The sequence below is a fragment of the Balaenoptera musculus genome, chromosome 3 (genome assembly GCF_009873245.2).
Source record: "Balaenoptera musculus isolate JJ_BM4_2016_0621 chromosome 3, mBalMus1.pri.v3, whole genome shotgun sequence".
Taxonomy (NCBI): Eukaryota; Metazoa; Chordata; class Mammalia; order Artiodactyla; family Balaenopteridae; genus Balaenoptera; species Balaenoptera musculus.
Window position 1 is genome coordinate 123,319,654 of NC_045787.1, and position 23,886 is coordinate 123,343,539.

The 23,886-nt window shown below is 38.6% G+C and overlaps 1 pseudogene; it reads left to right on the plus strand.

Annotated features, from left to right (window-relative positions):
- The first annotated feature begins 16,658 nt into the window (after positions 1-16,658).
- Positions 16,659-17,600, plus strand: LOC118892539 (annotated as a pseudogene).
- Positions 17,601-23,886: the final 6,286 nt, after the last annotated feature.

A 23,886-nucleotide genomic window follows, 5' to 3' on the forward strand; every position in this document is an offset into this window, starting at 1 on the left:
AAAGTACATTGGCAGATGCCAGGGGCCAGGGGTGGGGGTGATGGGGAGGGGGAATGGGGAGTTAGTGTTTAATGGGGACACAGTTTCAGTTTAGGAAGGTGAAAAATTCAGGAGATGGATGATGGTGAGAGTTGCACAACAATGTGATTGTACTTAGTGCCACTGAACTGTACAGTTAAATACGGTTAAAATAGTATGTTTCATATTATGTGACTTTTACCACAATTAAAAAAGAAAAAGAATTGTGCATTCCAGCAAGGTGGGTGCATGTGTGGATATCTCTGACAAGTATTGTTCTAGCCAGAATAAACCTGAGGATTCCAGCTGGCTGAGGTTCTCCGTGCATTCATCTTCAACGGAACTAAGTTCAATATCCAAAAGTAATTAAAGTGATTCAATTTTTTTTTTAAGATTTTATTTTTATTTACTTATTTATTTATTTAGGCTGCACCGGTCTTAGTTGCAGCATGCAGGATTTTTTAGTTGTGGCACATGGGATCTTTTAGCTGCAGCATGTGAACTCTTAGTTGTGGCATGTGGGATCTAGTTCCCTGACCAGGGATTGGCTCTGGCCCCCTGCATTGGGACTGTGGAATCTTAACCACTGGACCCCCAGGGAAGTCCTGAAAGTGATTCGATCTTTACTTGAATCTCTTGGCAAACATCAACAGGAATGTAATTCATACTTAGTCCATCTACAGTCCTGCTCTGTCCCTGTTCCTCCCAATCTTCACATCTCTCACACTCTGCAGGTACCTCAATCCTCCACGAAACTCATCTTGATAAAAATATAAAACAAAACAAAACTAAGCCTTAGTAACTCTTTGTTTTTCTTCTCTTATCCTTTAGCCTCTATATTTTATGCTCTTGAGTTAAGTATTTGCCTTTCTCTCTCTTCACTTCTCCATTTGTCTCTCTTCTCGTTTGCCAATTCTGTGTCAAAAATGGGCCAGAAGCAGAACTGGAGCACGCTGAATCTGTCTTTTGAAGTTGAGGAGGGATTGAGGTGTAGTGAAAAACCCAGAACAAGGCAGAATTTTCTTTAATACAGTGGGAAAGGGTGAAAGATAATGAACACATGAATTAATACATACGTAGTTTAAATTTATTATAGTTTGTTTTCATCTCTCCAAGGGAATGACTGAATTCATAGTGCAGATATGGGGATGTAAGTGTTGTGTGAGACCCAGACGTAGGGTAGTTAGTTGCAAGAAGTTGCTTATTTTTTGGTTAACATTCATAAAAGTTTTTCCTTCATATTTTCTTCAAGCATTTAATTGCCTCTCTTGTGCCTAAATTTGTGCTACTGACCAAACCACCTATCTAATCTTCTTATTTTTTGTTTTACTTTTACTCTCTTAGTAATTTTCAAATATTCAATACAATATTATTATTTATAGTCATCTTGTACATTACATCCCCATGACTTATTTACTCTCCTTAAAAACTAACTTAAAGTCTTGCCCTTGGAGGAAAAATGCCTTTGTTGAAAATACTGACTCACCACCGGGGGTCTCATTTTGAGTTGCTTGTACTTTTCATGAGAGGGCTTAGCCGAACAAGACATGATGCATTGCTAAGCATCACCTTGTGCATAAATAATGAGCTATGCTGGTGTAGCTGGTATGTTACAACAGTGTTTGGGCCATAATTCTTGGATTCAAATTCTTACTCTGCCATGAATTAGCTGGGTGACGTGGGCAAGCTACTTAACCTTTGTCTCAGTTTCCTCTGTAAAAGGGGATATTCTACCAATCCTATGGTACCTGGTATTATAGTAATCACAGAGAGCTGCAAATAGGATGTCTTTGTATACCACAGTTTGAAGACATTATCAAATAAAACTAGATTGCTAGATAAGAGCAATCATAATAGCAAGTATTAATAATATTATTAATAAGATAATAATAGCTAGCATTTACTGAATGCCTGCTTGTGGCAGACGCTGAACTATTTTATTTACTCTTCACAACAGTCCTTTGTATTGAATACTCTTAGTATGCTCAATTCACAGATGAGAGAACTGAGACTGAGTAACTGATGTGTCCAGAGTTACACATCTAAGGAAAGGCAGAGTTGAAATCAAATCCAAGTCTGATGTTACAACGTGTCATCTTAGCCATTCTAAGATATTGTGACAGGGGTAGGAAAGGAAATAATATTTACAGGGAGAAGTCTGTGTGTGTGTGTGTGTGTGTGTGTGTGTGTGTGTGTGTGTGTATGCATTACACACAAAGGAAGGAAGAGGAAGGGGTATGGTGGAGGTACGGTCTTTGTCTTCAAATTGCTAAACAGTTGTCATAGGGGAAGGAATCCCATGTTTTTTTCCCAAATGACTCCAAATGTTATAATATTTTAGATGAACAAATTTCTGCCCATTTATACAGAATAATTGTCTAATAGCCAGAGTTGCCCAAATATGGAATCATCTGCCCTTGGAAATAATGTCTTCATTAGTTGGCTTTCTTAAGCAGAGTCTGCTGATAATTGGAAGAGGTAGTGTAGGGATTGTGTCTCACTAAGAGGAGCCATTAAGGTATTTTCAAATCTTAAGAGTCAACATTTCTATAGTACATTTCAAAGTGCAATAATTTCTCTGGACCACAGTAGGCTTCATGGCAGAAGTAATCCTTCAGCTGGGTTTGTGCAATAGATAGGACACTTTTGATTACAAGTACTAGAATAATAACTCTGAAGAAAAAAAAAAAGTGAATTATAAGAATCAGGAGGTGTCTCAAGAAGTCCATAGGCAGAAGAAAGAATTGAAACTAGAGTCTGGAATGTCCTCTGTCTTCTCTCTCCATCCAGAATTTATGCTCCTGCCTATAGATTATATTTCTTTCTTCTTTAACTTTCTCTAGAACTGCTTCCTCTCAGTTCCTCTGTCCACTTGGCAGGTGGTAGATATCCATTTGATCGTTTCTGAGCCGACATGTCACAGATGCTGCAATCTTGAAAAAAAGAAAAATCTTTCTTTTTGTTTCAATTTCAACTTCTTTGGTTATACACTTTTTTTATTGAGGTAAAGTTCATGTAATACAAAGTTAACCATTTTAAACTGTATAATTCAATGGCACTTAGTACTTACAGAGTAAAACCATCACCTCTATTTAGTTCCAAAATATTTTCATCACCCCCAAAGAAACTTTTTACCCATTAAGTAGTCACTCCTCATCTCCCTGACTCCAGGCCCTGGCAGTCACTCATCTGCTGTCTGTCTCTATGGATGTACCCATTCTAGTTCATATAAATGGAATAATACAATATGTGAACTTTTGTATCTAGCTTCTTTCACTCAGCAAAGGTTTTCAAGGTTCATCCATGTTGTAGCATGTATTCCTTTTTATGGCTGAATAATTTCCATTGTATAGATATATCACTTTGGTTTCTCTACTCATCTGTTGATGGACATTGGTCTTGTTTCCACACTTTGGCTATTGTGAATAGTGCTGCAGTTTTTGTTTGAATACCTATTTTTAATTCTTTTGAGTATATCCTAGGAGTAGAATTGCTGGGCCATATGGTAATTTTATGTTTAACTTTTTGAGGAACCGCCAAACTGTTTTCCATAACGGCTGCACCATTTTACACTCCTATCCGCAATGTGTGAGGGTTCCGATTTTCTACATCCTTGCCAAAACTTATTTTCTTTCTTCTTTAAAAAAATATAGCCATCCTAGTTGGTGTAAAAAGGTATCTCCTTGAAGTTTTGATTCTTATTTCCCTATAATTAATGATATGGATCTCCTTTTTAATGTTCTTTTTGGCCATTTGTATATCTTCTTTGGAGAAATAGCTTTCTAAGTCCATTGCCCATTTAAAAAAAATTGTGTGTTTATCTTTTTCTTGTTGAGTTATAACAGTTCTTTATATATTCTGATAATAGTCCCTTAGAGTTGAATCCCAACTCTGGCATTTGCCTCAGGCAAGTCACTAAACTCTTGTGAACTTTGTTTTCTCTTTTTAAAAATATAGAGAAAGAATACACATACATTATACGTGTATGTGTATATATACATGTATGTGGAGAGAGAGAGAGAGAGAGAGAGCGATAGAAGGGATCTCTTCTCTCTGTATATATCTCTTCTCTATATATACGATTCATGTATATATATCTTACTCTCTATCTCGAGCTCTGTCTGTCTATTTGTTTATCTATCTATCTATCTATACCTAGGAGCAATGTTTCAGTTTTTGCTAATTCATTGTTTGCAGTGACTTTTAGAACGTAAGTACCACAAATAACAAGAACAGACTGTATGATTTGCAAATATTTTCTCCCATTTGTTATGTTGTCTTTTCACTTTCTTAATAGTATCATTTGTTGACCTAAAATAAATAGACTGTCAGATATTTCTCCAGCAAAAATGGGTTTATTTGGGATCAGAAAGAATTGCAATTTGGGGTCTGCAACCAGAGCCACTGCAAGTCCCTACAGAGCAAGGGAAAAATAATTCTTTTAAAGAAAGAAGTTGGGAGGGCTATAGTAAACAAAAAGTTCATAGCTTTTCATTGGCTGAGTCCTTGCCAGGAAAAAAGTCCTTCCAGCTGGGCTCTTGTTGCAGGGCATGAGAGCTCCTCCTTCTGGTCTCCTGACTATTTAATTGATTTTTTTGTTTATTAATTTTTTTTTACATTTCCCATTTTGATCAAGATCTTTCTCTGAAGCATCACTGATCAAGAGACAGGTTTTACATTTTTAGTCGCTTTTTCTCTCTCATGCCAAGAAGGACCCTTCTTAGGCATAGTATCTCATGTTGGTGCACAGATTGGAAACCTATTGAGGTCACATATGAGTAACTAGGAAGGGTAGGAGGGAGAACTCTCAGTAAAAACTCTCTACTTTTTATCTAAATTCCATATGTTATCAAGATCATAGATATTGGAGATCATCTAAAACATTAGGTCATCATCAAAGGTTTGGTGACAAATTTCCAACAGGTCTGGTCTGGCTATCTTGGGAAAGTGGTCTCATCAAATGTTGTCTGCTTCAATTCAAGGAAATCTTTGCTTTCAGGTTGCCGGATGACATGCAAGTCTAGTCAGGCTTCAGTGCTTTCTTAAGGTGTGAATCCAAGAGTCTATTCCCTGGAATTTGGAGGCATGAGGGTTGTTAGCAGGACCTGATAAGGGCCTTTCCAGTAAGGTTGAAGAGAGTCTTTCTGGAGGTGTTTTTTCCAATAGATGAAATCTCCAGGTTGCAAGGTGTGATACTTAAGGTCTTTATCTCCTGAGAGTGCACTCTGAAAAGACTGCTCTACTAGAACATGATTATTTTTAATAGAAGCAATTAGACGTTTCCAATAGTGGAGTATCTCTCCTTTTATCAGTTGTAGGTCACAAGAGGCAGGGACCAAGTGCATTGGATGTCCTGTGACTATCTCAAAGGGCGAGAGCTTATGAGTTCCAAAAGAGGTGGATCTAAGATTTAGAAGGACCAATGGCAATGCTTTTGGTCAGGGTATTTGGAGGGCCTTTACAAATTTTGCCCGCTGAGTCTTAATAATGACATTATTGTGTTCAGCTAAACCAGAGGATTGAGGGCACAGTGGAAGTGTAAAACCGGTCAAATAATGTTGACTTGTTGAATACCTGACCAGTAAAATAGGTTCCTTGAACACTATAGAGTTTAAGAGGAGTTCTTCAGGTAAGGATAATCTTTTCCAAAAGGACTTTAACCACAGAAGAGGCAGTAGTCTATTTGCAAGGGAAGGCTTCAGTCCAGTGTGAAAGCATACAGACCATGAGCAAAACATATTTATATCCGTGAGATGGAGGAAGTTGTAAGAAATCCATTTGCCAGACCATGAATGGTCCATTAGGCAGTTTAGCATGTCAGGGAGCAGTACCAACATGCTTCCCTGGGTTGTACTTTGGACAAGTGGGACAAGTAAGGAGGGCACTTTTTGCGGCTTTGTTCATGTTTCCCTACCAATATTGATTCATGAATGCTATTATTTTGTCAGTAGACCAATGGTTTAATGCATGTAGAGTGGTTAGAAGTGGTAATTTTAGAGTCTCCAGCAGGACTGAATTGTTATTTGGCCCAAACCAGAGCTTTTTCTTTGTATCAAACCAAAAGTTGTTGAATTTCCAATCTTGGTTTTTTCTTTTCTGAGGCCAATTGTTGGGCTTCTCTAGTCAATTTTTCTAAGTTATCATTTGGGGAAATATCCCTCTGGGCCATTGCAGAGTTTTGGCTGCTGTTGGTCCCTTTAAGGTCAGCATTCTTTGCAAAAACATCAGCTAGGTGATTTCCTTTAGCTTCCAGAGATCCAAATTTAGAATGCCTTGGAATCTTCATAATAGCAAAAGTGACAGGTAAAATATTGTATCTAAAAATTCCTGAACATAGGGGCCATTTAAAATTTTCTTTCTGTTGGAAGTAAGGAAGCCATATTGTTCTCACAACATTCCAAAACCATGAGCTGCTCCAAAAGCATATCTACTGTAAGTAAAATATTGGCAGTTTTGCCCTTAACTAAAGTGAAAGCCCATGTAAAAGCATATAATTCAACCTGTCGGGCTGAAGTAGCCATGGGTAAAGATGCTGTCTCAACAACATCAAAAGGAGCGGCAATAGCATATTAATTATCATTGTCATATTTTTAAATAACAACCATCAGTAAATCATGAGAAGTCAGTGTTACCAAAAGGTATTTCCTGCAGATCATCATTAGGAGTAAGGAAGTGATCCATCAGCATTAAGCAGTTGTGAGGGACTTTGTTGGTGACAGAGGGGAGAAGAGTAGCAGGGTTAATGTTATTACAATGTTATTATTAAAAGAGTTATGTGAGCATCAGTTTGAAAAAAGGACTTCATGGGAGGTGAGGTGACTGGTTGAGAAATATTGAGTGTGATGGGAGTTTAGGAGCCTTCTACTGCATGAGGTACAAAAATGGTTAAAGGAGATCACACAAAGATTTTCTCAGTGGTCTTAACCAAAAGGGCAGTGGCAGTGATGGCTCTAGGGCAAGGAGGTTATCTCCATGCCACAGGGTCCAGTTGTTTGTTATGGGTCGATAGAGGTCCCCGTGTTTTTGATGAGTATTCCAAAGGCATTCCAATTCTTTTTATTTATATACAAAAAGGAAAAAGGTAATCTGATAGTTGGCATGCTCAAGGGCAGGTGGGTTCACCAAACTCTTCTTTTAATCCTTAAAGGTGATGTCAACTGGTTCTTTCCATAAAATTATGTTGGCATTGTTATTCTTTAGTAAAACACAGAGGTTTGGCCATAAGAGAGAAATTTGGAATCCAGTTCCAGCGATAACCGACGAGCCTGAGAAAACTTCACAGTTGGTGCTTAGTTTGGGAGTTTGGGAAACTTAGGACACCATGCTATCTGGATCTAGGTGAAGTCCTTGTTCTGATAGCAGATGCCATAAATATAAAACCTAGGTTTGGGCAAACTGCAACTATTCCTTGGTGATCTTATGTCCTTTTAAGGCTAAAAGCTTTACCAAGTGGATACTGTCTCTGTGAGAAGGCTTGAGAATGAGAGTGAAGAAGTAAATCATCCACATATTACAAAAAGTAGAACCTCTAGGGAACTTTATTTCATCCAGATCAGCCTTCAGGACTTGTGAGAAATAAGGACTCTCAGTAAAACCCTGAGGTGTTACTGTCCAGGTGAATTGTTTTTCTTCCCAAGTGAAGGCAAAAAGGTATTGTCTACCTTCATCAACTGGAATACTAAAGAATGCACTGCATATATCAATTATAGTAAGGACTTTTCTTCCAGTGGGAATGGATGTTAATAACATATGAAGGTTAGGAACGACAGGGTATTGAGGGATAACAATGATGTTTATAGCTCAGAGGTCCTAAACAAACCTGCGCCCCTGGCCCTTAGGTTTTCTCACTGTTGTGGGAGTATTACAGGGACTAGTACCAAGGATAATGAGGTCTTGAGCCTTATAATCTTCTACTATGGGCTTTATGCTTTGAAGGGCTTCTTAACTCATAGGGCATTGATTCATTATGGGGAGAGCTTTGGAGGGATCTATCTGAATCTTGATGAGAGATGTGCTATGAATTTTGCCAATATCAATTGGAGATTTTGCCCATCAGAAAGGTAGTTGTTGATTCAATAGAGACACGTGGTCAGTGTTTCCAGAATGAGCTCTAGTAGAGTCAGAAATGGAGAAAATAAAGATGTAAAAGCATCATTTAATTCATCTGGTTGTCTGCTTTGATTTTTTACTGTCAAATTCTAGACTTATTTTCCCTGTTTGGGAGAAAGAAATTCCAGCATGATATTTCTCTAAGAAGTCTTTGCCTATAAATGGATAAGGGCAGCGGGACTAAAGAGAGAAGGGTATGTATCTCTCAAGGGGCCTAAACAAAAGACAACAGGTTCATGGTCAGGAACCTCTTAAGGTTCATTAGAGATCCTCTGTATTTGAGTTATTTTAGTACTCCAAGGCAGGGGCTGCTTTATTATAGTGGGGTTGAGCACCAAGAGTGTGGCTTTGGTGTCAATTAGAACTGGAAGAGATTCATCCCTAATCTGGAAAAATGTTTCTCCAAGCTGATGAATAGAAGGGAATGGGGACAGCCCTGTCATTTAAAACTGGGAGGATGTTAGAAAGGCTGAAGGCACCTGAAGTGCTTAAACTTGTAACAATCTTTTTTTTCCATTGCTCTGGCTCTTTGCAATAATAGCAGAAACCAAGAGGGTTTTGATATTTTTTAGGGACCTTCATTTGCTGAAGTTGAAGATTAAGAATTTTATCTGTCCTGATGGATGCATAAAGGAGGTGTGGTATATATATACACACACGCATATATAATATATATGCATATACAATATGTATATATAATTTATAATATATATGTAATAATACATATAATATGTATAATATATATAATGGAATACTACTCAGCCATAAAAAAGAATGAAATACTGTCATTTGCAGCAACATGGATGAACCTAGAGATTATCATACTAAGTGAAGTAAGTCAGACAGAGAAAGACAAATACCATATGATATCACTTATATGTGGAATCCAAAATATGATCCAAACAACTTATTTACAAAACAGAAACAGACTCACAGACATAGAAAACAAACTTATGGTTACCAAAGGGGAAAAGGGGGGATAAATTAGGAGTTTGGGATTAGTAGATATAAACTACTCTATATAAAATAGATAAACAACAAGGTCCTACCGTATAGCACAGGGAACTATGTTTGATAACTTGTAATAACCTATAATGAAAAAGAATATATATATACATATATGTATAACTTAATCACTTTGCTCTACGCTAGAAACTGACACAACATTGTAAATCAGCTATACTTCAATTTTTTAAAAATCCTAAAAAAGAAATAGAGAATTTTAGCTGTCTTCCTTTGAGATGATTCATCCACAGTGAGAGAGAGCTGGTTTGTCAGATTAACTAAATCTGGAGTGGACATAGTTTCCCATTCCATCCTGGTTCTTTTTACTAGAAGGGCAAGGTCCTGGTTCAGCCCATGAATAACCCATTTTGACATAAAGTTAAAAGCTACCTGGGTGGAATCAACATCTGAAGGAAGACCAGAATTTTCTTTAAAATTAATCTGAAGCTGATTGTAATAGTCACGACAAGATTCATCAGAATTTATGTGCAAGCCTGAATTTTGTTCCAATCAGTAGGCTTTGGAAATGCCCTAAAAATTACTGGATGAAGTCTCCCACCCATTGCCTGAGCCTAATCGTATAATAAGTTAGCAGGCTGGTCTCCCAGTTGTAATTTTAGAGACTTTTCAGAATGTTTCCAATTAGTGATTTTCATCCAATGCTGGGCTGGCCTTCATTGACAAGCATATGAACTAGCTGACATAAGTCAGAGAAACTAGGTTGATAGGTCTGAATGACTGCATTAAATTCCTCAGCAAATCGGCGAGGATCTTCAGTTACTTTGGGAAAATCTTTGACTGTGGCTCACAGTTTAGCTTTAGTCCAGGAAATATAAGAAATTAAGGGTTTGTCTCTGGATCCTCAGAAAGCTTAATTTTAAAGGGACACATTCTGATAAGTTCAGAGGCAAAGGAAGTGAGGTCAGTTTCTGAGAAAAAAGGAAGTTCAGTGAGAGAATTCGATGGGGGAACTGAGGGTATAGGGTTGTAGGTGGCCTAGAAAGAAAGGAGGAGGATGGCGCCAGAGGCAGGGCTTGGGCACAAGGAATGGAGGGAGAGACACGACGGCCCTGGAGGAAGAACCAGGGGCGAAGGAGCCAAGGAGGAAGGGCCTGTGGCTTTTGGGGCCATTTTCACTTTCTTTAATCCTTTCTTTGCGTCAGTTAATCTTAAAATCTTATTTTGCAGAGAGGCAATTTTAGGCTCCTGATAAAGTTTGGAATCCTCAAAATACAAATCGAAATAGACATTCTATTTAGTTTGAGACATTTTAGAGCTATGGTAGTCCAGTTTATTTTTAAGAAGAGTAAGTTTGGGGATTTCAAAATTCCTCTTAATGGCCACTGGTATTCTAAATTGCCTTTGGTTATGTTGGCTCCTTTAGTTGGAAACGCACTTGAGGAAAGACTGTGGTTTTTAAACATAAAATCAGCTCAAATCCCTGTAGGGGAGTGCCCTCAAAATACTTAGATAACTGCGGTCCCATTCTCATAAGTTTTTCTCTAGAGTTAACAGAATAATTTTCAAACCACCTAAACAGTTTTCAGCTCAAACAGCTTATAGCTCAAACAGTTCAAGTATCTCTAACAACCTGTAGGCCTAATACCAGCCATTTCTAAGAGAACAGTCTGGTCCTAGAGGAACCTAGCTGAAGCCTTCTCAGCTCAGTTCCCATAGAACAGCCCTCATTCCAAAAAAAAAAAAAAAAAAAAATGGCCAAAGGCTGAACCAGTCCCAACTGGAACAATCTGATTTCAAATCAGATCGAAGTGCCAAATGAGCACACACATATAGAACAAGGCCTTAACTAGAAAAGATGAAACCTTAAAACAGATCTCAAACAAACCCTAGAGAACTTCAAAATGCAAAGAGGGTGCAAGCTTGGATCCAGGAGAAAGACATACCTTTAAGACCCACGGTCAGGGAGAAAAGCAATGAGCAACAATGGGCTCAGTGCGGGTACTACACCTGTTTCTCACCAGCTCTGGAGTCATTGGGGGGGTCTTCTCTAAATTCCTGTATGTGCCACCAAAATGTTGACCTGAAATAAACAGACTGCCAGCTATTTCTCCAGTAAAAATGGGCTTATTTGGGATTAGAATTGCAATTTGGCGCCTGCAACCATGGCTATCAAGCCACATGCAAGTCCCTACACAGCAAGGAGAGAAGAACCCCTTTATAGAGGGGAAAAGGAAGTTAGGAGGGCTGTAGTAAACAAAGAGTCCATGGATTTTCATTGACTGAGTTGTTGCCAGGAAAGAAGAAGAGTCTTTCTACTTTGTGTTGGTCTCTGCTATCGTTGCAGGGCATGAGAACTCCCCGTTCTAGTCTCCCAACTCCATTTAATTGAGGTTTTGGTTTATTAATTTTTTATACCTTTGATACATAAAAGTTTTTAATTTTGATGAAGACTAATTTAATGTTTGTTTTGTGGCTTATGCCTCCAATTCTAACTTTTGAGGGGAGGTGACTTTGCTTAGTTCAATCATAGGGGAAGCTACGGTGCTTAGGTGTGTGGGATTCCATTCATTGATAAGTGGTGGCAGAAGCACTTAGGAGAGAAGGTTAACTGATGTACCCAGTGTTAACACAGCTAGTAAAGAGCAGAGTTGAGACTTATACCTGATGTTAAAACCAGTAATCTTACCTTAAAAATCTCTCCAAATGACCTTCAGCTATCTAAGCTAATAAAGGAACTGAATGTGAAAAAATTAAAAAAATAAATAAAACCAGGAATCTTCACTTCTCTAATTATGCAGAGAAGAAATTATTATGGTGAACTCAAGATGATCAACTTTCTCTCAAAGAGTGGGTAGCATTTAGATAAAGAGGAGAAAGGAAGAACTTTTCTTTGTAAGGGAATCTTGTTTGTAGAAGACTTATTCGAATAGAGCAGATCAGTATGAAAAAGGAATGACAAACCCTAGCACTACCTCAACTTCTTTGTTCCATGCATTTCACCCTGATGCCTTAGGCCTTATTAGATGTCCCCAATACTTAGCAGGGTTGCTGTTATCACTAATTATGGACACAAGAGGGTGCTAAAAGATCTCTCTTCTGGTTCCTTAGGCCCGGGTGTAGAACGTTCTCTTTCCTTTAATGCTCATTCCGTTTTCAGAAAAGAACTTTGATTACAAAACTCAGGAAAGACTTAATAGAAATAATGAAAATACAGCATAATATCAAATGTTTAGATTTCAAGGTTAACTGAAGTATAGTTCCAGTGTTGCTGATTATTTTGTACCATTTTAGATGAATGTAATAGAATTTCAAAGCTAGAAAGAACATTTGAGATTATCTTTCCTTTTTTCCTTCCTGCTCCCCTCCCTCCCGCCACCCCTTCCTTCCTTCCTTCTTCCTTCCAGGGACACTTTGTTAAATAGAATCTTTTCAGTTTGGAAAAAATAAGCAAAATATAAGCAGAACTGTTCTTCTTGAAATGGAGGTAGGATGCTGAAGCCCAGTATCTGATCTTACCTTTGCCACCATGACAGGCCCGGAGGCATGTCTGTTAACCCCGAGGTGCCACATAAAAGAGCTTGTAAAATCATTGCTGAAAGTCAGGTGGTTGGCAAACTGCATTCTTGAATCAAATCCTGCCCCCTGCCTGTTTTTGCACAGCCTGTGAGCTAGTTTTTACATTTTTTAATAACAGGGAAAAAGTCAAAAGAAGAATATTTTATAATGCATGAAAATTATATGAAATTCAATTTCAGTGTCCATAAATAAGGTTCTATTGGAACACAGTGATGTTCATTCATATATATATTGCCCAAGGTTGTTTTTAATGCAATAATTGAAGAGTTGAGTAGTTGCAACGGACACTGTATCTCAGTTTCTTTAATAGATGTAAAATGATATAAGGTAAAAATTATAATAAAGTATTGTTAGATTTGTAACAGATATGATATAATATGTATAACATAATAGCACAAAAAGGGGAAAGAGGGAATAGAGCTATATAAGAGTAACATTTCTATCTCACTTTGATTACATTAGTATAAATCTGAAGTAAGTTGTGATAAATTAAAATATATATAGTAAGCCCTAGAGCAACCACTAAACAAACAATAAAAGAAACCCTAAAAATGGTAAAAAAAAAAAAAATCAGTAAAGGAATTAAAATGTTACACTACCAAATATTTACTTAATGCAAAAGAAAGCAGTAAAGTAAGAATACAGGAACAAAAGGATATAAACAAATAGAAAAAAAATAATTCATATAAATTCAACTATATCAATAATAACATTAAATGTGAATGGATTAAACAATCCAGTCAAAAGGCAGAGATGTCAGACTGGATTAGAAAACAAGATCCAACTACATTCTGTCTACAGGAGACACCTTTAGATTCAGAGATATGAATAGGTTAAAAGTAAAAGGATGGAAAAAGATGTAATATGCAAACAGCAACCATAAAAGCTGGAGTGGCTATACTAATATCAGACAAAATAGTCTTTAGGACAGAGTATATATGGACTGCAAAGCCTGAAGTGTTTACTATCCGGCCCTTTACAGAAAAAATTTGCTAACTCCTGTTCTAGATGCTTATGATGACTCACTGGGATACAGGAAAATATATTAAAGTTTTGACTACATTTTAGAAGTCTAATTATTTAGAAACTTTTTGTGTTATGTTTTATACTATATATAATATATTGGGGTTGAATGTATATTCTTTATAAATAAATAAAATAGACATAATTTCACGTGCATGTGCAGAAATGTTTTTCTGATCGAAGTGTATAATCAAGTACTTTTGGAAACCACTCTAGTCTAACTGTATTGTTTTACTTGGGGGAAAAATAAAATCCAGAGTGATGAAATGATTGTTCAAGATCCCAGACCAAGTTATTGGCAGATAAGCTACAGGCTCCTTGCCCCTTTCACTGCCCACCCCATCTTTTGCTGTCCTCCAGCTTGGGGTTTCTGAAGTAAGGCTCACCTGTGGTGACTGCAGATTCTCTCTAGCACTAGACCTACTACTATGTAATACATTCACAAGCCTTTTTCCTAGTCTTTTAGTGAACCTTGGTATGTGCTGGCCATGTGAGTGCTCTTTGGGCTCAAGCAAGAGGTTGAGGCATACCCTAAATTCATCCCAAATATCTTCCCTGAGCTTGTACATATCTCATAGACATATGAAGTAGAAATCTGCACACATACTGCATGGTACAAATATCCTTTGATTTAGGAATGCGGTGTCAGGAACAAGATAAGAAAAGTTTCTGTGGTTGACTTTGGACTTCACTAGTTGGGATGACACAGCTTATTTAGGAAAGTCACAAGTCAAGTGGGACACACACACAAAAATTGTGCACATTCAAAAGGAGGTCCAGGATAATGAAAAATAAGAAACACCATGTCTGTGAAGAAGAGTAGAAGAAACTGGGTGGTAACTTTGCTCAAAGATGACTCAGGTGCCCAAATAATTATCTTCAAGTATCTTAATGACTGTCCTGGAAAAGGAGGAACTTAGCTGTTTCATAAGCCCAGATCTAGGACCTATGGTAGAATTTGCTGGGATTTAGGCTTGGGTTCACTAGCTGGAGATGTCCAATGATGAACTGGGTGTCATATAGACTTTGACATCAGAGAGAAGTGAGAATAATTCCTGGCTTCATCTCTTATTGCCTATTTGACCCTGGGGATTATGGTTATGGAGAAGAATAATATATTGCAATATTGTATGTATAGCCCTCTTTTTTCCCTCTCCTACATGTCCTTGAACCTCATGCAGCCAACTGCCAGTTTATACTGTCAGGATTTTGAAATTCAAGGCTGAGAGAATAGTTTGAGAAAAGGGATTCTGAGTCTGGCTTTTAGAATCTAAGGCCAGAATGTCTGGAAGGAAGTAGAACACAAAGTATACGCTGAAATCGTAGGTTTGGAAATATAAAGTAGGAGTTACGCAGCACTGCCCACTAAGACCAAAAAACAATTCCATGGACTGGAAGTTAATGTGTGGAGGAAAGACAATGTTGAGGGAGGAGATTGGTGGAGTCTAGCCTGCCTGGGACTCAACATACCTAAGGGAACCAGGGGGAGAGCTGTGGAACTGGCACTAAGACTCATCAACTACCAATAGAGAGACACCATCTATCACAAGGTGGGAGTCAGATCATTAATGGATATCATGGGATCACATTAGGCATTTGGACCAGTGTCGTGAATCGTCAATGCCATACAGCTGTCCTCATTACATCTTGTAAAGACCTCCTAATGAAACACTAGCAGAGTGCTGGTCATTGTCCTATGAGAGTTGCAGCTCTTTGGGACCAAAATTTTGCTCAGCTCTCTTCTACTTTCCCTGTGTGGAAACAACTCTTATTCACTAGGTATATTCTAAGGTGTTGCTTTGATGACAGGATGTCTCCTGAACACCTGTAGGAGGAGAGATCGTGTGGAAGGGAATCCTCACATCGGTACCTTGGTAGGAATGAATAGAACTGGTTTGAGATCCTGCCTGCTCCAACCCAGTTGCATTAAAAACAGCAATTCCTGTTACATGTTAACCATACTTTTACCTTTCCATGTGGTTACAGTTGACTTTCCTAGACCTTTTTTGCTGTTGTTGTAAATTATAACATTAATAATTATTTTATAAGTTTGCTCTGAGGTTAAATGAGATAATTCATAAAAATATTAGCACATTGATTGTCTTAGGATATGTTCAATAAATGGAAGCTGTTAGTATTATTCAAGAGGTGATGAGATCATAATCCCTTTAAGTGTTCTTATGAAACTGAGGGACCACTTGGTGTTTATGTGGTAAGGACATTAACATTTCTGAATGTGATAGTGGTCTCAGAGACTCATTTGTCAGTTTAGATCCAGTGTTTTTCTACCTGCTGTGCATGGGCTAGTACAGACTGGCTGTATAGCATAGCCTCAGATAGTGTTAAAATATACATAAGTCTGGGCCCAAATCCAGATAATCTGATTTAGTAGATCTAGAGAAAGGCTCAAGATTCTGTGTTATTAACAAGCAGTTTCCTTCTGGAGGCTCTAGGAGAGAATCCATTTCCTTGCCTTCTTCAGGTTCTAGAGGCTACCCACATTCTTTGGTTCACTGTCCTACATCACTCCAACTTCTCCATCCATTGACAAAGCTCCCTTTCTGACTCTGACCCTCCTACCTCCTTGTTATAAGGACCCTTATAATTACATTGGATCCTCCAGGATATTCTAGGGTTATCTTTCCATCTCAAGATTCTAAACTTAATCACATCTGCAAAGTCTCTTTTGCCATGTAAAGCAACATATTCACAGATTCTAGGGATTAGGATGTAGATACCTTTGGGGGGTCATTATTCTGAAAATCATAGAGGATAACGTTTTATAGGACTGTCAGCTACACGAGAAATCCCTAGATGACTTCATTCATTCCCACCTAGTAAGTCCATGTGTTGGGGGATTTTTCTTCTACACTACCACCCCTCTAAGTATCTATATCTTTGGTATACAAGTGTCCTGGAAGGCTGATTTAGACTTGACAATTCTATATTTAGGCACACCCTAAAAATATGCAAAATTCCAATATAAATGTGGAAACTACTCTGGGGCAGCAGAATATCTTTATTTCTTTAGAGTGTTGGTTCCCACAATGGACAGAAATGCTTTGAGTTCACTCTGGGGAAAACTGGTCTCTGAAATCTTAATGCAGAATTGGAATGCAGCCATGGAAGACCTTACATGGCTAAAAGAGACCATAGATAATAATTCTGTGAGTTTGCCACTGTAGTCTCTTCAGCAGCAAACATGCTCATTCATTGGTCTCTACAGTTTTCTTCAATCACCCCAAAGGACGTGATAACATTATTGATCTCTTCCTTTACCAGCCACAGTACCTTAATGCAATTCAGATGATGTGTCCACATATTCTCCTCTATTTGACCACAGCAGTCATAACAAACAAAGATGTTTGAAAACGCCGGCAGGTGCTAATGATCTGGTCAAAGTTATTCAACAGGATTCTTACACATATAAAAAACCCATTACAGAGTTTGTTGAGTGCTTATATGTTAATTTTGACTTTTATGGGGCTCAGAAAAAGCTGAAGGACTATGACTCAGTGCTAGTGAATGATTTCTTCTCAGTGGCTTGTCCCGAAGAGTCCATTGAAAATACCCGTCTCTTTGTACTTGAGACTTTTTGTTGCATTCATCAGTGTATCAACATTAACATGTTGGCAGATAACTGAACATGACTCCAGAAGAAGCTGAAAGGCGGATTGTAAATTTGATTAGAAATGCAAGACTGGATGCCATGATTGATTCTAAATTAGGTCATGTGATTATGGGTGACCGTGCAGTCTCACCCTATCAGCAAGTGATTGAAAAGGCCAAAAGCCTTTCATTTAGAAGCCAGATGTTGGTCATGGATATTGAGAAGAAACATAATCAGAATAGTAGGTCAGAGGCTCCTAACTGGTCAACTCAGGACTTTGGCTTCTACTGAAGAACTGTGCAGAAAAAATATAAAAACTATAAAAGAAAGGTGAAATAATAAAACCGTTATATAAACATGAAACATTTTGGAAACAATTAACATAATGAGTATAAATTGTGGAGAATTTGAATAAAATTGGCTGTTTTTCATTAAAACAAAATACTTGACAATTCTAGGGTATGCTGGATGGGAACAGAACAATCTTAAGGGTCAAGGTATAAACGGCTATCACTCCTGCTTGATGATCAGTGTGCCAGATGCTAACTTCTGTCAAAGGAAGGAACTCATCATAGCTCCTCAGTCCAGTCAGCATATAAGACTCATGTTTGAAGGCAGTGGCTTCTGTCCCTGGGCCCTAGCTACATATGATCATGCTCAGATGGACACTGGCCATTCCCTGGATATTGACTCAATACTGTTCTTATGGTCTCTCTGGCGACGTCTCCTCATTCTTCGTCCAACTGTCTTCTAAGTCTCTCTTATCTTTTTCTTCTCAGCCTTGGGAACCCATCCTTTGCCTTAAGGTAATTTTTCTCTTATCATTTATATCATCATCATATCATATATTCTCTCAAAATCTCATGTGTCTGTAGCTGAGTCATAATATGTAGGTTGCTAAACTCAAAACCAGCAACCAACTCTCTTTGCTTTCTTCTGTCAGTTCGCCTCCAAGGCAATTATGGAGAATGCTTAGCTGATTGAATGTGGGAAGGAACAAGGAATGAAGCAAATTCTGGAAACAAACAATTAATATTTCAAAGTATTATCCATCTTCATAATTTTTAATATTTGTTCCAACATTGAAATTCAAAGATACAATTCCTAAGTCCAAGGCTAGTGCTTGTTTCTACTAAACCACACCCCGTTGTGTTGCCTTTAGCTCATTCATTTCAATAACTTTTTCAACAACTCCAAGACCTTGGATTTCCAAATTGGCGTATTTCCCCTTCACCAGGACACCTCCCACTCTTTCTAAATCTCCATTCTCACTGTGGTGAGAGCATCCTGCTCTCTAGCTCCTGAGAAAGGCTGAATAACAAGAGATCTGCACCACCCTCTCTTAAGCTGCTGGTCTGCCTTTTCACAATTTCAGCCAACTGTCTCTGACTCAGCTCTCTGTCTGCCAGGCAAAGGACTTGTAGAAAACATCTCCTACTCCTTCTCTTCTTCCAAGGAGTACAGGATTAACAGATTAGCATGTAGTACACCTCAGCACAGGGCAGCTCCTTTTCAGTTTGTTTGTCTGGTATTAAAATGGGATGGCAATTAGCTTAAGGTCTGAATGAGTTCCTTCCCACAGATACCTGCCCACCCTCTAATACCCAGGTACACAGCAAGAATGTGGACTCTGCTGGCTGTTCGACTGGTCCAGCTTCCTTAATGCAAGTGGCTGCTTGTCTAACTCTGTCTCACCATTCCAGCTCTTTTCTTTCAATATTATAATGAAATAATCAGTACAGAGAGGCAGCCAAGATTAGTGTGTAAGTTACTCTGTGTTTGCATCAGAAAAAATGTGGATGGAGTCCCAGTTCTGCTACTTACTAATTATGTGACCTTGGGCAAGTTATTTAACTTCCTCAATCTTCTATCTGCTCCTCTGTAAAATGAGACTGAAGGCACCCACATCACTGGATTGCTAAAAGGATTAAATAAAATAAAAATAGGTAAAACACTTAATGTCATACCTGGTACATGTTGCTCCATAAATGGCAGTCATAGTTATATTTTATTTTATTTAATAAAGATGTGCTGAAAAATACCATGCTTGGTACTATGGAAGTAGGAAAAGAAGGAGACATGGTCCCTGTCTGCAAAGAACATTGCAGACTAATGGGAGAGAGAAAATATCAAAGTAAGCAAAAGGAATGGGTGAAGGAGTGGTAAAGTTATGGGGAAAGAACTGAATGAAGATGAAGTTAGACCTACGCAGCATGGAGGAGGGTCCAGAGGGAAACTTCATTGCAAAGGTGTGGGAAAGGCTGCCTTGATATAAAGTTCCATCCTGAGGGCAACAGCCTTTCCCTATGTTTCTGAGATTCTCTTATTCAACAGTGCCATATCATGACCATGAACATGTATGCCTCTATTATTCTGTACTTTTTGGATACCCATGGGTGAGTTAGGGGTCTCTAGGAAAATGAACAAAGAAGCATTTCTTTCTTCCTCATCCACCTGTCTTTCCCTTAACCGCTGTGATTGTCTGGGTCATCTTTAGAAAGCTTAGATTTTTTTTTTTTGACTGGATGGCAGTTCAGTCACAGGTAATTTCCTGGGCAGATTTTAGCCAACTCTAAAATTTTAAATGAAAATGAACTGAAGTGTATGTATGCCAAACTGAATGCATGTATGCCTTCTCTACACTAGATAAAGCAGGCAGATTGTCTGAATGCCTGCCCAGATTGTCATCACATGTGTGGGCTGAATAGTACATTGGGAATTGGCTGGGTCATTCTTCAACTGACTAGCTCAAAAGTTACAAAATTCTCCTGCTCCCCAAATGTCATAAGGAGGTAGTGGAGTACTAAAAAGAGGCTCAGAGCACCTGTATTCTAGTGTTAACCCAACGGTGATAATTGTATGTAACATCAGGCAAATTTTCTTGATTTCTTTCTCAATAAGCAAAATAGGTGAAATAACCCCTGCTGATGGCTCTGTAGAGCACGAATGTAATTTTCTTTTCAGAATGATACTTCTTATAAAATGGTAAGAAGTGATAACTTCTGCTTGAACCACTTTACCCTGTTGTTGGGGAAATCAGACTATAGAAAGGAAAACATTGTATATATGTACATCTTCTTTATCCATTCCTCTGTCAATGGGCATTTAGGTTGTTTCCATGTCTTGGCTATTGTGAATTGTGCTGCTATGAGCATAGGGGTGCATGTATCTTTTTTAATTATAGTTTTATCCGGATATATGCCCAAGAGTAGGATTGCTGGATCATATGGTAATTCTATTTTTAGTTTTCTGAGGACCCACCATACTGTTCTCCATAGTGGCTGCACCAATTTACGTTCCCACCAGCCTTGTAGGATGGTTCGCTTTCCTCCACACCCTCTCCAGCATTTGTTAGTTGTAGACTTTTTAATGATGGTCATCATTTGCTGTACAGCAGTAATTAACACAACATTGTAAATCAACTATACTTCAAGAAAAAAAAGAAAGGAAAACATTTTGGCAACTTTGTCTCCAAGGCTGGCTTTTAAGTGTCTGAGGAGATTGACGATGTTCCCATTAAGATTTCTATAGGTTGGTCATTTCCTGTTCTTCCCGCCTTGCATGACAAGAATTCTGGGTGTCTGATTTCCCTCCTAAGTTGGTCCCTCTAGGCTGGTGAATTGGTTTTTATCATCCACCACATATACATCTATCAGGTCATTCATCAGCCACAGGTTTGCAATTGTAGTCGAGAGAAAATAGGAAATGAACTCTCTTCCGAGATTTGAGTTTCTCACAACAAGGCATTTTGTAAATATGATAACCACATTTCAGTGTTCTGAAGTCATTCTAATGACTTCTCCTCGCACTTGGAATAAAACCCAGACTTGTTACTGAAGACTGCCAGCACTCGCATGCTTTTGCGCCGGCCTACTTTGGGCAATGCACATTATGATCTAGTCACATGGGCCTTCTTTCTCTTCTTCATACATGCCAAACCCACTCCTGCTCCAGGGCTTTTGCTCCTACTCTTTCCTCTGCCTGCAAAGCTTTTCCCCTAGATCTTCGCATGGCTGGCTCTCATTCCTTCTTCCCTATTCCTGTCTCAACACAAATCTCACTTCCTCAAGGAAGCCTTTTCTGATCATGCTGTCTGAGGTCCACCCCCTGCTCCACCCACATCACCATCTCATTCCTTTATAGCTCTTATCACAATCTGCAATTGAATTATACATTGTTTCATTCACTTGTTTACTCTGTATCTTCTCAGTAGAATGGAACCCATTTTCCCAGGGTGATATTCCAAATATTTAACAACCAGTATCACATGGCACTGATCAATCAGAATTGACCCTGGCCAAAGTCCTGGGACAGGGTCCAGGAGGCCCCCTAACCTGCCCTCCGACCTTTAAATTGTTGGTGTGTGGGGAGGCCCAGGATTCCTGAGGGAGGGGTTGGAGTAGATGAGCAATGCATGTTAATTAGCAATGCATATTAACTAAGCAATGCATGTGAACTATGTGCCCATTATTGTGGAAATATTTCAGTACCTTAGCAATCAGTATGACCATTAGTTTGTACTGTTTGAATATCAACCCTACTTGTCTCCTATATTCAACAGTATTTCCCAGGCCTGGAACAGTGACTAGCATATAGCAATCCCTCACATGGTGACTTACTTGACTATCAAGTGTTGTCCACATACGCTTTCTCTAACTTGATATTTTCTAAAAGAGCTATAAGGCGGCCTGGGTTCAAAGGTCACTCATAGGGTTAAGTAATGGTGTATTGAGGCCGTGTGGTCTACTTTAATGATAACTAATGTCTGTAACTCTTCACAGTTTACAAAAATCTACATGTCACTTGTCCATTTTATCTCCACAACCATGCTGGGAGGCTGGCAAGACAAGACATATTCATTTCTCCGTTGAGTAAACTCAGACTCCTATAAATCAAGTGATTGCCAAAGGGTAGGCAGAGCTGTAAAATAGTTCATGTCTTCTGGGCTGGGACCATGTTCTTTCCAGCTGGGTATGTATTCCGTCCCCAGCCCTGGGTAGATCTGAACCTGAGCACAGAAGCAGCTACTGGATATAGGTGTAAAGATTCTGGGCTCTACATCTAGGGTTGTATATGCCCTTATATAATAACAACTGTGGCTGTTTTACAAAATAGGGTAGTTCAAGCAAGAGTGACCAGCCTAAGAGGGTCTAGAGGAACCTAGAAACCCTGTCCAAGAGTTGGAGGAACAGGAAATGACCAACCTGGAGAAGTCTTCAGGGAGATATAATCTTCTCAGATGCTTGAAAACCAGTCTTAAAGACAAGATTGCCAAGACTTTTTCTCTGCAACTCACAGGGCAGAGTTAATACCAACAGTGAAAAATAATTGCAAAAATCAAGTTTTTGATTCAAAAATACATATTTACAAAAAGAGAAGTAATATAGCCTAGAACAATGTTTACCAAAATACAGTGTATTTTCTTAGCACAAAATGGTGCTAAGATGTTTTTATTTAGGACATGATTGAACATTTTGAAAATTTTCATTAGTTCTGAGTTTATTTTAATACATACTAGGGAAAATATATAACTAGTAGACAAATTTTGTGATTTCAGATATATAAGAAGTGGTTAAAGTAGATATTTTACTTTTTTCAAAAATGAAACGAAATCATTTAAAGAGAAATTTTTGGTGCATAACAGCAAAGGTGATTTTCAGACATGTACAAATGAAATGATAGATGAGTGACTGAAGTTTGTGAAAATCATATTCTTTGAAACTAGCTCTATCACTTTTCATGGACTTGGAAATATTCTTCACATTATGATTCTTAACATTATAATTTCCTCATCTGTTTAATAAGTTTGTGGCAAGGATTAACAGTTCAATGCATGGAAAGTATTCAGCATAGTTTGGCATATAGTGAGAACTGCATAAATGTTAGCTATTGTTTTTATTTTTATCAACAACAGTGAGAACTATTGAACCATGGGCAGGTACCTTGTGAATCAGAAAGCTCCTCATCATGGAAGGTATGTAAACAGGACTAGGCAGGCATTTGTCAGGGATGCTGCAGGGGAGATTCCTATGTGGGTGGGAGCTCAGCTAGAACTTTGAGGTCATTCCAGCTGGGAGATTTCTGAGTCTGCCTTTTAGTGAATTCCAGGATGCAAGAGAGACTTGCAACTAGAGTTTTCCTACTACATGTTGGGAGGAAACTTAAGGTACTGCTCAACAGGACTCAAAGAGCCATTGCTCGGTGAGCACTATTCTTGGACTTTTCACAACCCACGTCACTGTCAAGGAGAGCTGTCAGAGAACAACACAGCTATTGTCCCATAGTTCTTGCCCAACCAGGAAAAATACCCATTCTGTCCTCACAACCGTGGGAAAGGCTGTGAGCATTTCTCATGGGTACAGAGAGGACCCATCCTGTCTAACCCTCAGCTGGAACCTGGCCTTTACCCAGTAGTGACTGCTGACAGGCAATCAGGTCCACCTTGAGAGCTCGAGCTATGGGAAACACTTCTTTAAACAAGCTGAAACATGTTTCTCTGTAGCTTTCACCCACTTGTCCTCGTTTCATCTCCTTCAACCACAAAGAACAAGCCTCCCCATTGCCTCCAATGGGAATCCTTCAGA